The sequence below is a fragment of the Tursiops truncatus genome, chromosome 17, assembly GCF_011762595.2.
Source record: "Tursiops truncatus isolate mTurTru1 chromosome 17, mTurTru1.mat.Y, whole genome shotgun sequence".
Classification (NCBI taxonomy): Eukaryota; Metazoa; Chordata; class Mammalia; order Artiodactyla; family Delphinidae; genus Tursiops; species Tursiops truncatus.
In genome coordinates this window covers 59,071,916-59,087,268 of record NC_047050.1, presented here as the reverse complement: position 1 = coordinate 59,087,268, position 15,353 = coordinate 59,071,916, and the positions used below count along the sequence as shown (strand labels likewise).

Here is a 15,353-nt window from a genome sequence, read left to right as displayed (position 1 = left end):
CTTCCCAATAATTGTGTAAATAAGACAGTCACTCACTTTTCCATGAGTCTCATCCTATGCATTTCTTTCTTTTTGGATCATCTCCATTTAACTGCTTCCCTCTGATAATGAGATTTCCTTCCACAAATGCAATGTTCTAAGTATCAATAAACAGAAAGATTTGCCTCTATTGTGCAATGGGTATTGCTTTAAGTTTGCCATCCTTTGTCACGACAAAGTCTTCAGAAGTTATTACCATAAATATTGTATTTTTAAAGTTGCTCCACAGTCCAGAGTTTGGGTAGATCCCATGATTTTCCATTTGCTGTGTGCAATTCTATTTATTTACTGTGGCTTTTTTGTTAATGCATCCAGTTTCCCTGAATGACTATAACATTTCTTGGCTGTTGATACCATCAGTCTTCCTGGAATCATGAAATGTAAAAGCAGAAGGCAATAAATCTTAAACATATATAAAATCTACTATCTATTTCATCTATTTTATTTCTTTAAGTAACCACCAAGTTTAACCACAATTTGGTTTTCAATCCAGATTTGGGGGCTTATAATTTTCTTTTTTCTCTTCTTTTTTGTTTTCTTCCTGGTCATTCACATTCATTCCTCTTTCTTCTGTTAACCACAATTTTCCCCCCTTACAGAAAGTAGCCTTTGTGGGGTATCCATCGGGTTTCCCTGACCTTCCTAAACCAAGAGGTGTCTAAAGCCTTAAAAACTGAAGTCTAAATTAGCATAAATTAGTCATCTAAGAATGCAGGGAGATTCTAGATTTTATACTTTACCTCAGAGAAAGGAGTGGTAATAATGTATTTTTTATGTGCTAAATTAGGTGATTATGAGTTATTCCTACTCTCTCCTAGCATAGGTGGCTTCCTCCATTCACGACAGAAAGATGTCTGTGACAACTCCAGTTCCCATCACCTTTATTACTTGTAATCCTAGAGGAAGAGAGATACATCATATCTCCCATTATCCGTATGTTAAACCTTGACAAAAAGTGATTGGCCTTGTGTTTGAGTCACGTTTTTGAACCAATCACAGTGATTAGGAAAAGAAGTTTATTTGCTTGGCCAGCCTAGAACATGTTCCCATCATGAGGGAAGAGATAGAGTAACATGTTTAGCAGCTCCATCACAACCACAGAGAAGAACAAATATTGAGCAAATAACCAATATCCACTACAGGGAGTATTCCAGGGCACTATTTTCGTATAGACCTGGCTTTATTTATAATATTAAACATATAAATTCTACATTAAAGGAGTGCTATCTTGTGTCAGATGTCCATCATTTAGACATGTAACTTTAGAGTAAAAGTCTTTCTTTTCTAAATGATACATGGTAAATTGTTATCCTGAATGTAGATTGACTTTTTTTTAATGAATGTCTGTTAACAGTGCCTAACAATAAATTACAACACACAAACAAGGAACATGAAAATCTAGATCACATAAGAGCAGAATCGTGTTAATAGCAGTGCAATCTATTTTAAATCTATTAGAAAAGCTTCAGTAGGTACCAGTAATGAGTTTTAAAGCACCCAGTTCAGATATACCAAGCAAGCTGCTAGTTCAGCTCATAGGATTCATTAATCATTGATGTTGCCTGCAAAACTGGTCTGTTAAAATGGACCAAGCACGTGGTGCAGGGGAGGCTGATCTATGAAATTTTCAGGCACGAAGACTGCACAGAAATTAACCATCATTGACAGCTTTGATAAGAAACTGAAGATTATTGACACTATAAGATAAGATTAGGAAAAAATGATTTGATATTATCTAGCTAGACAAATATGTCTCCATTTAAGTTATCAAGTAAAATGACCAGATGCTCAGCATAGAACTTCACTAGAAGCTCTTCTCTGCCTTTCTGATCTGATTTGCTGGTTTCACTGATGTACTTCGTCACTTGGTAAATCACAGTGACCCATTCCACTGGTCACTGAATCCTTGCAGAGAGTGGGCATCTGGGTCATGCCTGCCTGCTTCAACTATCAACCGTTGCTATGTGCGCTTACTAAGAGTCAAGTGTGTTTGTTCCCAAACCTGTTTTCCAGTTCACTTATTACTACAATAAAATAATTAAATATTAATGAACAGAGGTAATATTTATAGTAAAAGAGGGTTGTTTCTGTGACTGTTAAGTTAAATCCATTGTAAAATCTTGACTAATATAACTTTCCAGAAAAATGGCTGTATAATTAGGTGAGCTCACCCTTTATGAAAGTGGTTGTGATGACTATCTTGTTTGCCACTTCAGATTCATTCTCCTCCACTTTCCACCTTGTATGTCTTCTGATGCTCCCCTCTAATTCACTCTCTTTCTCCTTTTGCCACCTTCTTTTCTCCTGGAGGCTGAACAGCATCTATCCAGCTTCCACTTGCTTTGGGCCAATGAGAAACACTGGCAGGAGATCCAAGGGAGGGAGGTTTTGAGTGTTTACGGCCCCAGTTCCTTTCCTGTGGGGTCACATTGGATATGCTACATCCTGGACCTAAGTTCTCATTTTCTGTTTTTTTATTATTTTAAATTTTTGCCATATAGTTGATTTACAATGTTGTGTTAGATTCAGGTGTACAGCAAAGTGAATGTGTGTATATATATAAATACATTCATTCTTTTTTAGATAATTTTCTCTTATAGGTTATCACAGAATATTGAGTAGAGTTCCCTTTGCTATACACCATGTCCTTGTTGGTTATCTATCTTATATATAGTAGTGTGTGTATGTTCATCCCAAGTTCCCATAGGTTTTCTCTTTGTATCATCTTTAATTTCTTTCATCAGTGTCTTATAATTTTCTGCATACATTTCTTTTGTCTCCTTAGGTAGGTTTATTCCTAGGTATATTATTCTTTTTGTTGCAATGGTAAATGGGAGTGTTTTCTTAATTTCACTTTCAGATTTCTCATCATTAGTGTATAGGATGCAAGAGATTTCTGTGCATTAATTTTGTATCCTGCTACTTTCCCAAATTCATTGATTAGCTCTAGTAGTTTTCTAGTAGCATCTTTAAGATTCTCTATTTATAGTATCATGTCATCTGCAAACAATGACAGCTTTACTTCTTCTTTTCCAATTTGGATTCCTTTTATTTCTTTTTCTTCTCTGATTGCTATGGCTAAAACTTCCAAAACTATGTTGAATAATAATGGTGAGAGTGAGCAACCTTGTCTTGTTCCTGATCTTAGTGGAAATGGTTTCAGTTTTTCACCATTGATGAAGATGTTGGCTGTGGTTTTGTCATATATGGCCTTTATTATGTTGAGGAAAGTTCCCTCTATGCCTACTTTCTGGAGGGATTTTTTCATAAATAGGTGTTGAATTTTGTCAAAACCTTTTTCTGCATCTATTGAGATGATCATATGGTTTTTCTTCTTCAATTTGTTAATATGGTTTATCACATTGATTGATTTGTGAATATTGAAGAATCCCTGCATGCCTGGAATAAACCCCACTTGATCATGGTGTATGATCCTTTTAATGTGCTGTTGGATTCTGTTTGCTAGTATTTTGTTGAGGATTTTTGCATCTATGTTCATCAGTGATATTGATCTGTAGTTTTCCTGTTTTGTGAAGTCCTTGATTTTGGTATCAGGGTGATGGTGGCCTCATACAATGTGTTTGGGAGTGTTCCTCCCTCTGCTATTTTTGGAAGACTCTGAGAAAGATAGGTGTTAGCTCTTCTCTAACTGTTTGAGAGAATTAGCCTGTGAAGCCATCTGGTCCTGGGCTTTTGTTTTTTGGAAGATTTTTAAACACAGTTTCAAATTCAGTGCTTGTGATCGGTCTGTTCATATTTTCTGTTTCTTCCTGGTTCAGTCTCAGAAGGTTGTGCTTTTCTAAGAACTTGTCCATTTCTTCCAGGTTGTTCATTTTATTGGCATATAGTTGCTTGTAGTAATCTCTCATGATCCTTTGTATTTCTGCAGTGTCAGTTGTTACTTCTCCTTTTTCATTTCTAATTCTGTTGATTTGAGTCTTCTCTCTTTTTTTCTTGATAAGTCTGGCTAATGGTTTATCAATTTTGTTTATCTTCTCAAAGAACCAGCTTTTAGTTTTATTGATCTTTCCTATCATTTCCTTCATTTCTTTTTCATTTATTTCTGATCTGATCTTTATGATTTCTTTCGTTCTGCTAACTTTGGCGTTTTTTTGTTCTTCTTTTTCTAATTGCTTTAGGTGTAAGGTTAGGTTGTTTATTTGATATGTTTCTTGTTTCTTCAGGTAGGATTGTATTGCTATAAACTTCCCTCTTAGAACTGCTTTTGCTGCATCCCATAGGTTTTGGGTCGTCGTGTTTTCATTGTCATTTGATTCTAAGTATTTTTTGATTTCCTCTTTGATATCTTCAGTGATCTCTTGGTTATTAAGTAGTGTATTGTTTAGCCTCCATGTGTTTGTAGTTTTTACAGATTTTTTTCCTGTAATTGATATCTAGTCTCACAGTATTGTGGTCAGAAAAGATATTTGATATGATTTCTATTTTCTTAAATTTACCAAGGCTTGATTTGTGACCCAAGATATGATCTATCCTGGAAAATGTTCCATGGGCACTTGAGAAGAAATTGTATTCTGTTGTTTTGGGATGGAATGTCCTATAAATATCAATTATGTCCATCTTGTTTAATGTATCATTTAAAATTTTGTGTTTCCTCATTTATTTTCACTTTGGATGATCTGTCCATTGGTGAAAGTGGGGTGTTAAAGTCCCCTACTATGATTGTGTTACTGTTGATTTCCCCTATTATGGCTGTTAGTATCTGCCTTATGTATTGAGGTGCTCCTCTGTTGGGTGCATAAATATTTACAATTTTTGTATCTTCTTCTTGGATTGATCCCTTGATCATTATGTAGTGTAATAGTCTTTATTTTAAAGTCTATTTTATCTGATATGAGAATTGCTACTCCAGCTTTCTTTTGATCTCCATTTGCATGGAATACCTTTATCCATCCCCTCACTTTAATTCTGTATGTGTCCCTAGGTCTGAAGTGGGTCTCTTGTAGACAGCATTTATACAGGTCTTGTTTTTGTATCCATTCAGCCAGTCTATGTCTTTTGGTTGGAGTATTTAAACAATTTACATTTAAGGTAATTATCGATATATATGTTTCTGTTACCATTTTCTTAATTGTTTTCGGTTTGTTATTGTAGGTCTTTTCCTTCTCTTGTGTTTCCTGCCTAGAGAAGTTCCTTTAACATTTGTTGTAAAGCTGGTTTGGTGGTGCTGAATTCTCTTAGCTTTTGCTTGTCTGTAAAGGTTTTAATTTCTCCGTCGAATCTGAATTAAATCCTTGCTGGGTAGAGTCATATCAGTTGTAGGTTTTTCCCTTTCATCACTTTAAATACCTCCTGCCACTCCCTTCTGAGTTGCAGAATTTCTGCTGAAAGATCTGCTGTTAACCTCATGGGGATTCCCTTGTATGTTATTTGCTGCTTTTCCCTTGCTGCTTTTAATATTTTTTCTTTGTATTTAATTTTTGATAGTTTGATTAATATGTGTCTTGGTGTGTTTCTCCTTGGATTTATCCTGTATGGGACTCTGCACTTCCTGGATTTGATTGACTATTTCCTTTACCATATTAGGGAAGTTTTCAACTATAATTTCTTCAAATATTTTCTAAGTCTCTTTCTTTTTCTCTCTTTTTCTGAGACCCCTATAATTCGAATGTTGGTGCATTTAATGTTGTCCCAGAGGTCTCTGAGACTGTCCTCAATTCTTTTCATTCTTTTTTCTTTATTCTGCTCTGCAGTAGCTATTTCCACTATTTTATCTTCCAGGTCACTTATCCGTTCTTCTGCCTCAGTTATTCTGCTGTTGATCCCTTCTAGAGAATTTTTAATTTCCTTTATTGTCTTGTTCATGATTGTTTGTTTGCTCTTTAGTTCTTCTAAGTCCTTGTTAAACGTTTATTTTCTCCATTCTATTTCCAAGATTTTGGATCATCTTTACTATCATTATTCTGTATTCTTTTTCAGGTAGACTGCCTATCTCCTCTTCATTTGTTAGGTCTGGTGGGTTTTTACCTTGCTCCTTCATCTGCTGTGTGCTTCTCTGTCCTCTCATTTTGCTTAACTTACTGTGTTTGGGGTCTCCTTTTTGCAGGCTGCAGGTTCGTAGTTCTCGTTGTTTTTGGTGTGTGTCCCCAGTGGCTAAGGTTGGCTCAGTGGGTTGTGTAGGCTTCCTGGTGGAGGAGACAAGTGCCTGTGTTCTGGTGGATGAGGCTGGATGTTGCCTTTCTGGTGGGCAGGTCCACGTCTTGTGGTGTTTTGGGGTGTCTGTGACCTTATTATGATTTTAGGCAGCCTCTCTGCTAATGGGTGGGATTGTGTTCCTGTCTTGCTAGTTGTTTGGCATGGGGTGTCCAGCACTACAGCTTGCTGGTTGTTGAGTGGAGCTGGGTCTTGGCATTGAGATGGAGATCTCTGGGTGATTTTTGCCATTTGATATTACCTGGAGCTGGGAGGTCTCTGGTGGACCATGTCCTGGACTTGGCTCTTCCACCTCAGAGCCACAGCCCTGACACCTGGCTGGAGCACCAAGAGCCTGTCCTCCACACAGCTCAGAATAAAAGGGAGAAAAAAAGGGAGAAAGAAAGAAAAAGATGGGCTTCCCTGGTGGCGCAGTGGTTGAGAGTCCACCTGCCAATGCAGGGGATGAGGGTTCGTGCCCCAGTCCAGGAAGATCCCACATGCCACGGAGCGGCTGGGCCTGTGAGCCATGGCCGCTGAGCCTGTGCGTCCAGAGCCTGTGCTCCGCAACGGGAGAGGCCACAACAGTGAGAGGCCCGCGTACTGAAAAAAAAAAAAAGAAAAAGATAAAATAATATACAATTAAAAAGTTATTAAAATAAAAAACAAAAATTATTATAAAATTTTTTAATTAAAAAAAAGAAATAAAGAAAGAACAACGAAACCAAAACAAATCTGCCAATGATAACAAGCACTGAAAACTATACTAAAAAAAAAAAAAAAGAATGAACAGACCCTAGGACAAATAGTAAAAGCAAGCAAAGCTATACAGACAAAAGCACACACAGAAGCATACACATACACACTCACAGAAAGAGAAAAAGGGAAAAAAATATATATCTTTGCTCCCAAAGTCCACCTCCTCAATTTTGGGATGATTCATTGTCTATTCAGATATTCCACAGATGCAGGGTGCATCAAGTTGATTGTGGAGATTTAATCCGCTGCTCCTGAGGCTGCTGGGAGAGATTTCCCTTTCTCTTCTTTGCTCGCACAGCTCCTGGGGTTCAGCTTTGGATTTGGCCCCACCTCTGCGTGTAGGTCACCTGAGGGCGTCTGTTCACGATCAGACAGGACTGGGTTAAAGGAGCAGCTGATTCGGGGTCTCTGGCTCACTCAGGCCGTGGGGAGGGAGGGGTACGGATGCGGGGCGAGCCTGCGGCGTCAGAGGCCCGCGTGACGTTGCACCAGCCTGAGGCGCGCCGTGCGTTCTCCCGGAGAAGTTGTCCCTGGATCACGGGACCCTGGCAGTGGCGGGCTGCACAGGCTCCCCGGAAGGGAGGTGTGGATAGTGACCTGTGCTCGCACACAGGCTTCTTGGTGGCGGCAGCAGCAGCCTTAGCATCCCAGGCCCGACTCTGGGGTCCGCGCTGATAGCCGCGGCTTGCGCCCATCTCTGGAGCTCCTTTAAAAGGCGCTGTTAATCCCCTCTCCTCGCACACCGGGAAACAGAGGCAAGAAAAAGTCTCTTGCCTCTTCGGCAGTTCCAGGCCTTTTCCCGGACTCCCTCCCGGCTAGCTGTGGCGCACTAGCCCCCTTCAGGCTGTGTTCACGCTGCCAACCCCAGTCCTCTCCCTCGGATCCGACCAAAGGCGGAGCCTCAGCTTGGGCTGGGGTTTTTAAATATCTGTCTTTCCAGTCAAATAGACTTATTATAAAATGGCTCATTTGCGGGGACTTCCCTGGTGGCACAGTGGTTAAGAATCCTCCTGCCAATGCAGGAGACACAGGTTAGATCCCTCATCCTGGAAGATCCCACATGCCGTGGAGCAACTAAGCCTGTGCGCCACAACTACTGCGCTTGTGCTCTACAGCCTGTGAGCCACAACTACTGAAGCCCCCGCCTAGAGCCCGTGCTCTGCAACAAAATAAGCCACCGCAATGAAGAGTAGCCCCTGCTCGCCGCAACTAGAGAAAGCCTGCACACAGCAACGAAGACCCAACACAGCCAAAGATAAATAAATAAATAAATGTATTAAAAATATAAATTAAATAAAATGGCTCATTTGCTAATTATCCTGGTGTGCTCTCTACTGGCATTTCAACAACTTGCTATATAACCTTACATAGCACTTACTGTATGCCAGGCTTTTTCTAATTACTTTATATATATATATAAACCTATGACCGTCTGATGTAGTTACCCTTTCATGAACCCCACTTTACAGGGGAAGAAACTGAAGCACACAGAGGTTAAGTAACTTGCTCAGTGTCCCATGGCCATTATATGGTAAGATCAGAATCATTACACTTAACTATAAGTTTGTAGTCGCAGGTAGCAGAGAAAATGGTATGTGTTTACTACGTTTTCCTCTTCCAGATCACACAGAAAGGCTACATTTCCTCGATTGCCCTGAAACTAGATAAGTCCCAATGACTGAGCTCTGGCCAGAAGAATGTAGGCAATAATGATGTAAACTTCCTTCCAGGCTTGGCCTTTAAGATCATCCTCTGAGGTCCTCCAGATCTCTCTCTTTTGGCAACTAGGAAGCCAGGGGTTCCACATGGGACCACCAAGAGATGAAGACAGACTCCCCAATCTGTTTTCAATGATAATATGAATGAGAAAGAAACATTTATTACATCAAACCACTATGATTTGAGAGTACATTTACTTGCACGTACCTTGATGTATCCTGACTAATAAAGAAATTGGTATTTTGAATCAGATTGCTTTAAAATCAATTATATGACATTGGCTTCATTGTTAGGCATCAAGAATGTCCATATCAAAGGCTAGGATATATGAGAAACTAGCTATTCTTTTAATACTGTGGAAGAGCAACTGGAAATAACTGTTGCTTTTAGTAACTCGGGAGACAGAATAGGAACATTTAACTTGTAGTTTTAGGAGAAATGGATGAATAAAAGACCACTAGTGTCTATTGGCTATTATTGGCTGCCTTTGGCAAGGTTATTACCAAAAAAAATTGGAAAAAAAAAACTGGTCAGCAATAAATAGAATTGAAAGAGAGTAGAGTGCAGAAATTGGGGTCTTGCTATGTCAGAAGATGCCAAATAATTAAAGAAGATGAGATGTCAGAAGACATTCAAGGAAAAGGTCTAATAAAATTTCTGAGATGAATAAGGTAATCTGAGCAAAGACAGATGAAGACTGTAGACTTCCCAACACAGTTCCAGAGAGCCTCAGAGAGAGGGATGGGACAGGCACAGAGCAAGGAAGCAGAGAAATACATCAGGCTTGAAAATTCTTCCTGTAAAGAATTTTGTATGTGGTTGCTGATGGAACCTAAAGCAAGATCAGAAGTCTACTAATTTTTTAAGGAATTGCATCGTTAAAGAAAACACAACTCTGGCTTAAAAAAAAATCCTTTGACTGGATGAGACCTAAAACAACCCCTAGGTCCCAAAGTTTTGAGGAAAAGAGTCAAGCTTCAAAGGCTATTTAACCCCCAAAGAAGGCATGGTCTCTAAGACCCACATCAGATATGGCCAAGGAGAATAATAACCAGGAGGAACTTCCTTGCAGATAGAACCAGGGGTGGTAAGGTACAATGGTCAAATGCATTCCTCCCAGGAGCAGAATGAGAGTGGTAGGTCAGCAGAATAAAAGGGCACACATGCATTTATTCTTGCAGCCTGAACAATTTTAGATTCTTGAATTGGCTGATGGCCCTGTCAAATTGCCAGGTATAATGTGTCAATTTAATAGCCATATGCTGCTTTAAATCATAGAAAGAGCCTTTTTCACCTCAAAAATGTCAACTTGATAAAAAAATAAATAGATAACAAGATCACCATGAACATTATAACAACTTGAAATACCTCATGGCCGTTGCAATAATTGCTAGTTCCTCATCTGGGAAATGTCTAGTAATTGTCAAAACACTCAGAGCAACTAAAATTTCAGTAAATGTGAAAGTGATACTGCACAATCGGATGGATTTCCAGCTGGCAATCATATCCCCGTGGTCTTACCCAACTTTGGTTTCCATGTGAGACAGTAGCACAGTCTTGCTTATTGGACTGATGTATTCCAAGCAGTATGCCACAAAGGTACGGTGGAAAGGAGAAATGCGGTCTGCTTTTCTCTGCGCCAGTTTTCCTGAAACAGCCGGTAGGCACATTATTTTATATTAAAATAAACACACTATATTGTAGATGAGATTGCGACATTTAGATGAATTTTTGAGATGAGCTATAGAACTGCAAATAAATGTATTTTTGCGGCATTGGCAAACTTCAGCTTCCCTGGGCTGAATCACTTGGCAGAGACAATTCTGCCTGCCTTAGTTAACTGAGAAACTGGGAGGTGAGAGGGAACAGAAGGAGAGAAGGGGTGTAGGAGGCATTTTACAATTTAGCAGGATGGATATTGGTGCCTCCTTTAGATATTTATATCTAAAATCCCACTGGTCTTAAGTCACTGGGTAGAAGAACAAAATTCAGGTCTAGGACTTTTAAGGATGAATGTTCCTTACAAGGAATTGGGGTTTATTGTGATGTATGATGTCTCCCAGGTGAAATGAAGGTGGAGTAATAGCACAGCTATGTCCTTTATCCCTTTTCATTTCTTTTCCTTTCTGTTATTCAGCCCCTCAGTCCAATTCAAATCAACATAATTTAAAATAGTATTACTCCATACAAAGACAGATGTATTTCAAGATAGATAGATAGATAAATCAAAATACAGAAAGAAAAAAAGAGAGACACACAGAAAGAGATTCCATGAGTTAATGGAATTGTTACTTACTCCTGCCCCATCCCACCTATTCTTCTGCCATAGTGGAGGGCATAAGACCAAACCAAGCTACTTGGGGACAACAACAGGACATTGTGTCCCAGTCAGGAAGACACACTGTATTTTCCTTGAGGTCAGTGAAAAGGAAGAATGAGAATCAACATGAGGCTTACAAGTGACCAGCATTGCATCATGGGATGAGAGTCTGTAAGGAGACAAAGACAAGGAGAACCCAGAGAAGGCAGCTGTAGCACAATCCAGCTATAGCCCTAAGTTTCCCACTTTCCTTCCCTACTTCAGTTAGTCTGAGTTGAGCTTCTCTTTCTTGCTATTAAAATATTCTGGCCCAAAGAAGTACAAAGGGAGAGCTATAAGCCCAGAAGTGGTGGTGCAGAGGGAATGGGGAAACACATTTCTAGAGTAACCATACTACTTGCACCAATGACGTTTGCTTGATTGAGCTGATTGTGATTGAGAATAAAGTTTTGAGTTGACCTGTGTGTTGAGTTTTAATTAGAATTAAAATAGACTCATTATAACGAACTTATTGGTAACTTTTTGAAGAATTTAAACATATAACTGTATATAGACATTTCCATTCTATAAGCACGATGGCCATGACAGCAAAGAGTTTCAGGGTCTTGTGGAATTTTTAAAAAATAGTGCTCAAGGATTGGGGATCATAAGAGTGTCCTCCAAGACCTGAGAAGCCAGGATATGCCAAGGGGTGGACGGCACACTTGAATTCCATCTGACCCTTTTGCGTTGGCAATTTAGAAAGCTCCTAAAGTTAGGACTCATACATTAGTCCCCTTTGCATATGCCAAACTCAGCTCTGTAGACTTAGTGGCTCCTTCTTCTCCTGTGAATAAATCTGTAAACATTTTGTGAAAAGTCCCTACAATGAACTCTCATTTTAGAGAGCGTCTCCTGGCCCCGCCTTCTAATTTTCTTTGAAAATTTCCTGTTCAATCCTGGGTTCATGTCCCATTGCCTCACAAATTGTATCCACCATTCTGCCTATCTCTTTATTCTGATGCTCTATTAGAACTGTCTGTATTAATCCTGGCTGTCCACTGCTTGCTGCCTTTCTAATTTCAATGATCTTCCAACTTCCTTATCTTATCCTGGTTCCTAAAATCCCTAATCGGCATTGTCAGCCTCTGCTTGCTGAAGAAGCAAGCTTGGACTCCGGTCTCTGTGCTAGATATTTTTGTTCGCCCTTCAACTACATCTTTACCTGGCTCCACCACGTTTAGAGACTGGGGAGGTTGAATCTTTTAGCCTACAACAACTGGATCCTTTACTCTCTGGTTTCTGGTTGGGATTGGCCAATGGGAAGCACTTGTGGGTTAACAGGAAGCAGTAGGAGATGCTAGTCAGCTAATGATCTGTTGGTTTCTCTCCCTACCTGGCAGCAGGTTGCTTTCCTACCTCTAAGGCCACAGATCCTCTCGGGTAGCTCTCCCATGAGCTCTCTCCAGGTCTGGTAACCCATTCCTCACATTGGTCCTACAGGTCCTGTTGTTACTACCCTACATGTTTCATCACCTCTTGGTGGTTTCCTTTAACTCTGTCTACACCTTTGTAAAATTTCCCTTTTCAAGGCTTCTCAATCACCTCATTTGCATGTGCCATCTCTTTCCCATAAGGACCCTGAATAAAACACCCCTTGGTCCTAAAGTGCTGCTCTGAACATAGTAGGACCAAGGTACACCAAGAGACTTTGAATTCTGTTCCTGGATTCACCCTTTATAAGGTAGTTATTGAGCCAACATATACTGGTTACTCATTATAGCCTAGATATTTCCCTCAGCCATTGTGCTACAAAGATGAATGTGGTATAATCCCTGGCCTCAACAGAAATGTCCTGACAGGAACATATAGAATTGTGTGGAGAGAGAACAGTGGAAGAAACCCCTGAGGGTCTCTTAGAAAGCTGAGATGTATAAGTTGCGTTTCATTGGATGAGTGAAAAGTTGCTAAGCAGACAATAGGGAAAAATACTCAAAGGCAACATACACAAATCAGAGAGATGAAAATGCCGTGGAAACTTCTAGTACATGTGCAGATTTGGAGGTGTGTACTTAGAAGGGGTGGTGAATGGAGGGGCTGAAAACGTAGGCAGAAGCCATATTACAAAGATTGCATATTCGTCCATCAAGTATCTAAGTTTCATAGCATGTTATATTATGAATTCTTGGCTTTATCCCATAGGACTATAAGAGTACAGGACAGGATTGGAGGCAAGATTTCTGTGATGTAGAACTGCAAAGGCTAGAACATTATTGCCATCATGGAACAAGTGATATTTCATTCTTAAAATTAAATAAAAACAGCATATCCCACTATATACATCACAGAAATAAAAGAGGAAGATAGGGAGTAGTTTTTCCAGGCTAGAATACTGTCTACAGCAGCGGGACCTGAATGCTTTCAGAATCCCAAACAGAGGACCCAATGTCCTCACTAAGGGGACCCATATGGCCACACTTCCCCCCAGAGGCACTCACAGTGTCCTTTAAGAAGACCCCTGAGCTCTCCATCTTCCTGCCACACTGCATCCCAGGATCACATCACTTCAGCCCAGGGGACCCCAATTATGTCATTTTTCCTCCTCTTGATCAGAGCAGTTGCTTCTCAAGGTTCTTTTCAGGAACTTCCTCATGTCTGACTTTAAGTGCTTTCCGCCAGATCCCCTTGGAACGCTCTGTCTCTATTAGTCACTTCCTTTATGTGAAGCTGTAATTTTCCTTGCCTTCTGAGGGACAGAAAAAAGAGTAGTCTTCAGAATTCTTGAAATATCTATTTGTTCCTTTTGAGGCATGGACAATATGTTCTTAAGTTTCAAACCTATTCAGGACTGATGGAGGTGTTGTGAAACAGGAATGTGTTTGTACAGTTTTTCCTCTTTTCCATACATCCATCAATAAGTGTGTTGTACATGCTGACAACATGCCCAGAAAAACTGAGTGAGTTGTGAAATTCATCTAGAACCTAGGTAACAAAGCAATAGCAGAAACTCTGGACTTTCGAAATATGCCCATTATCATAGGGTAAGATGGAATAGTGTAGTGATTTAACAATGAAAGCACTGAACTGAACTGCCTGCAATGAAATCCCAGCTCTAAGGCCCAGCAATGGACCTTAGAGATGCTACTTAATCTCTGTGTTTCTATTTATTCATAGGTAAATGGAGGTAGTAATAGTATGTACTACATAGGGTTGATTTGTGGATTAAATTGAAACCACATATAAAATGCTTAACATAGCACTCAAATTATATTAGTTATTACTATTACTTTGATTGACAATGTCCAACTTCCATTCTTGATTGGATTGCTTCAACTCTCCTTTACTGAAAAGCTTCTGGAAAATATACTATCTCTACTTCTTTGCAGCCCATTTCCCCATCAACCCAGCTCTACTTTGTCTCTTGCCTCCCTCATACTATTGAGACTTTTGCTAAGTTCCTTTAGGATTTCATGTTGACAAATCCAATAGGTGCTTTTTAACTGTTTGTACTTGAACTCTCAGAGACATTCAATAAATTTGATGCTCCCTTCCTGAAATGTTCCTGATTCTACTACTACTCTCTGCCCACCCTTTATCAATGAACCTTAAGAAACCTACCCTTATCCTTCTTCCTAACCTTTAAATATTAGAATAACTTAGATCTCAGGCCTCGGATATCTGCTCTCCTCACTCAACATTCTTACCCAAAGCAACCTCTCCCATTTCTGTACCTTCAAATCTCAGCTCTACACCCAGGATTTCTGTGGGGGACTCTGGCCAGGACTGCCCATGGAAAGTCTCTAAAATAAGATGAATGGGACATGTCTATGTGTTATGATACAGACTCAAGTAAACTGAAATTTTAAAATTGCTAGCACAGAATTTCAAGGTCTAGAACCTGGTCTTTAGGCATATATGACATGGCTTGCTGATTTGCGGAATTATTGTTATATAATAGTATATGTTGTTTCTGACAAGGTCTTTTTTTTTTTTTTTTTTTTTGCGGTACGCGGGCCTCTCACTGTTGTGGACTCTCCCGTTGCGGAGCACAGGCTCCGGACGCGCAGGCTCAGCGACCATGGCTCACGGGCCCAGCCGCTCCGCGCTATGTGGGATCCTCCCGGATCAGGTCACGAACCCGCATTCCCTGCATCGGCAGGCAGACTCTCAACCACTGCGCCACCAGGGAAGCCCTGACAAGGTCTTTTGAAGAGAAAGAAGCTTGATTGCTCAGGACTTCTCAGACATACTGCATTACTCTCCTTATGTGGGGTGCTGAGTATTACCACTGTTTTGAGTGATTCTTAGTGAGAAATAGAAAGGAAACTTGCTCAGATGTGTAATTTGGTGGATATCACTCTTCCTAATTAATAAAGTATCAATGAGT

The 15,353-nt window shown here is 39.9% G+C and overlaps 1 long non-coding RNA gene across 1 annotated transcript; it reads right to left on the bottom strand.

The window, feature by feature from the left end:
- Positions 1–478: 478 nt before the first annotated feature.
- Positions 479–14,960, bottom strand: LOC109549467 (uncharacterized). Its single transcript, XR_012327325.1, has 3 exons — positions 13,465–14,960; positions 10,189–10,315; positions 479–8,789 (listed from the first exon to the last, which is right to left on the bottom strand). It is a non-coding gene; the product is annotated as an uncharacterized lncRNA (long non-coding RNA).
- Positions 14,961–15,353: the final 393 nt, after the last annotated feature.